This window comes from Schistocerca nitens, chromosome 9 (assembly GCF_023898315.1).
Source record: "Schistocerca nitens isolate TAMUIC-IGC-003100 chromosome 9, iqSchNite1.1, whole genome shotgun sequence".
Lineage (NCBI taxonomy): Eukaryota > Metazoa > Arthropoda > Insecta > Orthoptera > Acrididae > Schistocerca > Schistocerca nitens.
This window is the reverse complement of record NC_064622.1, coordinates 329,036,014-329,042,013: the sequence shown is the minus strand read 5'-3', so window position 1 is coordinate 329,042,013 and position 6,000 is coordinate 329,036,014.

Here is a 6,000-nt window from a genome sequence, read left to right as displayed (position 1 = left end):
TGCTGTCCAGCGCCATCTGTCAGACATTTTGTGAACTTTTTTTTTTCTAATAAAACCCCATGTAATTCCAAGCATGTGTGTCAATTTTTACCTCTCTATCTACATTATTCCGTGGTTTATTAAGTTTTCAAATTTATACTGACTTTTTTATCACCCGGTATTAATAGACCGTTTCCAAAGGTCAAAGTCAAAGAGCCAACTGAAAGGCAATGTCACATGATGTGTAAGGGAAATGGAAAACACCACATTAGAGATCCACAGATATCCCAAGCATCAGCTGTGAACCATGCCAGTATCTTTGTAAAATTTCCGGGAGATAAGATAGTCCCCCAATCAGATCTCCAAAAGAGGATTGCATAAGATAAGACAAGGTGAAGAAAAACAGCCCCAATTTTAAAATTGCCTCTTGGAATATAAGAATACTGCTGGAGTGCAACAAATTAGAATACCTAAAGTTTCAATGGAATGGCTAGGAATTGGTGTACATTGTATACAAGAGATGAAGTGGCCCCAATTAGAAGACATTTGGTCTGGAGAATAAAGGGTCATTCACAGCAGAACAGATCAAGACAGACTAGGAGTGGGAGGAGTTGGGGTAATTTTAAGAAAAAACACTAGATCATGTGTCAAGGGATACATACAATACAGCTTTAGGATAATACTAATCAGACTTGAAACTAAACAAAAGGACCCTGTGATAATACAAGTTTACATGCCAACATCCAAAGCAGAGGACATGGTAGTTGATGAAATGTATGAAGAAATAAATAATGTGATAAGATATGTTAAGGGAGAAGAAAACCAGATTGATATGGGGGATCAGAATGTGAGTGTGGATAAGGATCCAGAAGAGAGAATGTGGGGAAGGAGCCCAGCAAATTGGGTTCTGCTCCAGGCAACAGTTAGTTGTTGCAGATAAACTTTTCCAACATCACAAGTGAAGAAGATACACCTGGAAGGCATGAGGAGACTTAAGGGGATAACAGGTCAATTACATTTTAGTGAAATCACATTTTAGGAACTAAGTAAAAGACTGCAGGAACTATCCATCTGCAGACATTGATAGTGACTACAACCTGGTTATGATGAAAAGTTCATTCAGATTTAAATGTTTGAAGAAAAATACAATAAGACAGAGATGGGAAATAGAAAAACTGAAAACTGAGGGACTGACAAAGCATTAAACACAGGAAACAGAAACGTAGCTAAAAATTTTCAACATGGTGGAGTAAAAGAAGGCTGGGAACAAATTAAATCTGGTATGTATTAAGCAACAGAAAAGATAGTTGAGGAAACAAAATCCAAAAACAAGAGGAAATGGATTACAGCAGACGTTATTCAGCTTATCGAAAACAGAAGGTTACGCAAAAATGCAGCTGATTAACAAGGCTACATATTAGTGCAAATGTGATTTAAAAAATAGTTTTTTAGTTTGTATAAATGCATTAGCATCCTTTCTCTCATGTGGCACACATCTATAACTTTTTTTACTGTCTTTATGTCTGCAGGATGGTGTATTAATTGACGCAGATTATTAGTGCTTGTTTCAGACCTCATGATCTAGCTATAAAGCATATGCCTGGAAATCATAGGATTGCAGGATATTTTCACAATTTGACAACAGAAATTTTTGGTCTAGCTTTAATCTTATCCCCACTTCTACACAATGTGAGCGGTCTTCAGGAAAGATACATGATTTGGATCCTACGTTAAACTGTGGGACCCCTTTCCATTGGGCCACAAACAATGACAATTAAAGTTATTACTATTATTATTATTATCATTTAGTGCATGTTATTATTTTTACTTAAAATTTGTGTTTTCTCTGTGTTTTTAGGGTATCTGCAATGTCTAGTTATATTAGGGCCATGTGTTGACAAATTTCCTGTTGGTTTCTGTCTCAGATTCTTCGGCTTTCATCTGTTTCATAATTTTTCTGATATTTCACCAGCACGAGTGGCTGATATTGTCACAGCTTCATCCTTCATTATCAGAGCAGGTCATGGACATGGAAGTTCTTGCTGTAGCGAACTATTACACGTGCTTATTTAGGGACGCTATAAAAATACACAGACATGACAAAATGAGGTACATATAACCTGCCGCCATGATATCGACTCCAGTCCACCACCAGCAAAACTTTGACAATGCCAGCCACTCATGCTGACAAAATGTCAGAAAAATATCAAACAAACATCAGCTGAAGAACCCTCTCTGTTATCAATATTATTGCTTAAAATGTTGTTTTTTCTGTATCAGTGGTAAATTTGTAAACAATTTTGTTTATTCTGTATAAAACCTGCAACATGACATGTCTAATATTACAAAAATGACCCATGGACAAAAATAAAGCAATATATATTAAACTACAAAAAGAGAATACTAGAGATATTCAGACAAAGTCCTCCCTCAGAAGTAGAAGTCTCACACACTCACACATCAACTAACTCACGCATGGCTATTGGGTGCTAAGGTGTGGAGACAGTAGCTCCATGTGTGAGAGTTATTATGTGAATGTATAAAAGTTCTACGGCTGAGGAAGAACTTTGTCCAGTGCCCAGAGACAGTAGCCATGCGTGTGTTACTTGATGTGTGAATGTCTTAGTTCTGCTTCTGAGGAAGGACTTTGTCCATGAACTTAAATATTTCTAGTATTCTTTTTTTATGCCTATCTATGAAGTAACATCTCCTCTATGTGGTGAGTAGCAGTCTATCCTTTCCACATTGATGTTATTCCATCTTGGAATGCTGTCACTTTAATTATCAAATCAAAATTTACAAATTTCCACTAGCTGTTCATTGTTGCTTAATCATGTTGTGGACTTTGCTAGTCCCTAATGATCTTTCATTACTTTCCTTCTTTCTTGAGTTGAGCAGGAAGTCTCTAAAGGAGTATGATAATATTCTTAGTCAAATTCTTGGATAGTGTCCCCTCCAGGTCTTCCCAAAATACATCTACTTTCTTTGTGCCTATTCTGTTAGCCTCATTTGAGGGGTCCTCTGCATTGATCATAGTGTATATTTCATTTGCTCCTTTAAAGGTGAGTGTGGAAAGTCTACTGTTCTTGGAGCTGAAGTCAGTTGTGGTTCCTATGATTTATTGTCTAGAAAATGTGTGCTGAGGCACATTCTCAATTACTCTGTTGCCTGGCTTCACTTTCAGAATGTGATGTACTTCTGATTTGAAAGCTGGTTCATCTGCCTGTCAACTATGCCAAGAAAACCTGAGAGATCACATACTGTAAAGCTGTAACAATTTTTTTTTAATTTTTGTTGGGTCATGTGTGTCTTACATCATTCATAATGTGCTTCATGTATGACTTGGCACAGATCTGATTATGTTCTTATATACTACTGTACCTTCTTTCTCATTAAAGCTGATGTTCAGATGATCACAGCTGTCTGAGTTAATCTTGACTGTTGTGCAAACATCTTGCAGGTGTTTCAGTTCCCCATTTTTAAGGAATGGTGGCAAACTATGATACTATCTGACTTTCCAGTCACTTGCTTTTTGGGTAGAGCTCTCCAGAAACCACTGCCCAGTTCTGTCTGACTGGTTACCATCAGTGGTAGTACTGCCTATGAGCAAATTTGCCATCAAGTGAACAATCTCTGCTGGCGGTCAACACTAGACATCAATAGGATTGTAACTGAAATAGTTACTCCAAGAGGTGCCTTACTTCATTCCTGGAAAACTGAATTTTTTTGTTCATAATTTAAATCAAACAATGGAGAGTCCAAGATGGAATAACAATAACTCACAATGTAGAGCAGATGTTGGTTCATAGATAGGCATAAAAAAAGAATACTAAAAATATTTAAATTCCTGGAAAAAGTCCTTCATCAGAAGTAGAACTAAGACATTCACACATCATGTAATACACACATGGCTATTGTCTCTGAGTATTGAACAAAGTTCTTCCTCAGCGGTAGAACTCTCACACATTCACATAATAACTCATACACGTGGGGCCACTGTCCCCACACCTCAGCATCCAGAGACAATAGCCATGTGTGGTGGTGGTGGTGGTGATGATGATGATGATGATGATGATGATGATGATGATGTTTGGTTTGTGGGGCACTCAACTGCGCAGTTATCAGTGCCCGTACAAAGTACCAATTTTTACACAGTCCAATTTTGTACACACTCCAATCAATTCACTGTCATGAATGATGATGAAATGATGAGGACAACACAAACACCCAGCCCCGGCAGAGAAAATCCCTGTCCCGGCCGGGAATCGAGGAATCAAACCTGGGACCCTGTGATCCAGAGGCAGCAATGCTAGCCGCTAGCTCACGAGCTGTGGTCCCATGCGTGTGTGAGTTGATGGGTGAATGTGTGAGGCTTCTACTTCTGAGAAAGGACTTTGTCTGAAAGCTTAAATATCTCTAGTATTTTTTTTTAATAATGGTTTATTTTTGTCCATAGGTCATTTTTATAATGATGTAAGACATGTCATGTTGCAGGTTTTATAGAGAATATACAAACTTGCTTGAAAATTTATCATTGATAGAGAAAAAACAACATTTTAAGTAATAATATTGATAACAGATAAGCAATATAATTTGAGGGTCCTTTGACCAATGTTTGTTTGATAATTTTTCTGACATTTCATCAGCATGAGTGGCTGGCTTTGTCAAAGCTTCACCCTACATTGATGGTAGTGAACTGGAGTCGAGCTCACGGCTGCAGATTATATGTACCTGGTGTGCCAATATCCGAGGGCTTTTCCGTGGTTGGTACAGCTGCAGTTCTCCCCTTGCTACTTGCAATGGTTATTCTCTGCAGTACGATAATCCATGATCTATTCCTCTTGAGGCTTTCATCTTTCTTGTTACAGATGTTGTCATGTTTGCATATTTCTATAGCTTCCCTGAATAAGAAAGTGTAATACTTCTTCTCTACAGCAAGAACTTCCATGTCGGCAGCTGTGAGCTCGACTCCAGTCCACCACCAGCAACGGAGGGTGAAGTTTTGACAATGCCAGCCACTCGTGCTGGTGAAACATCAGAAAAATTATGAAGCAGATGGAGGCTGAACAACCTGAAACAGAAGCCAACAGGTAAGTAGTCAACACATGGCCACGAAAGCCTTAACAATTTTGTAATATAACCAGATATTGAAGATACAATAAAAACACAGAGAAAACAAAATTTTAAGTAATGATAATGTCAGGCAATAAACAATAATAATAATAATAATAATAATAATAATAATAACTTTGATCTTCATGGTATGTGGCTGAGGGGAAATGGTTCTACAGTTTAACATAGAATCAAAATGTTCTGATAGCTTCTCACATGATCTAGAAATGGAGACAAGATTAAAGCCAGACTGAAACTTTCTGTTATCCAGTTGTGACAGGACCCTGCAACCTTATGGTTTCCATGCATGTGCTTCATTGCTAGACCACTAGGCCTGAAACAAGCACTAATAACCTGCATCAATTAATACACCATTCTGCAGACATAAAGGCGGTAAACAAAGTTATATATGTGTGCCATATAAGAGAAAGGTTGCTAATACATTTATACAAAATGAAGAACAATGTTTTTAAAATCACATTTGCACTATTATGTAGCATCAGATGCACTGTTCTCCAGTTCAGCTGTATGTTTTCTACTTCAACAGTTTGCTTGGGTTTCCTTCCTTCCCTCTTCAGAAGGTTGGTTTCCACATCACGAAGGAATGTTTTACTCCATTCCCAGTTTTAAATGTACCTTTTTTCTATGAGTTTGCCCGCAAGTATTGCTTCAGCTTATACCAACACTTATAAATGAGATGCTCCTTCAGTTTTCTCTGGAAGGTGATCAGTACCTCTGCGCTCTTTGTGTTAAGTAGCAGTCTGTTTTTCTAGGGTCTGCTTTACTAGGGTCCTCATCTCATCATTCTTAGCCTTTTGCTGCAGATAAGGTAATTTTCTATAGTTCTTGTTTTGTGGTCATGAAAATATATGTTTAGAGATTTTTACTCGTCTGATGAGATCGTAAAGA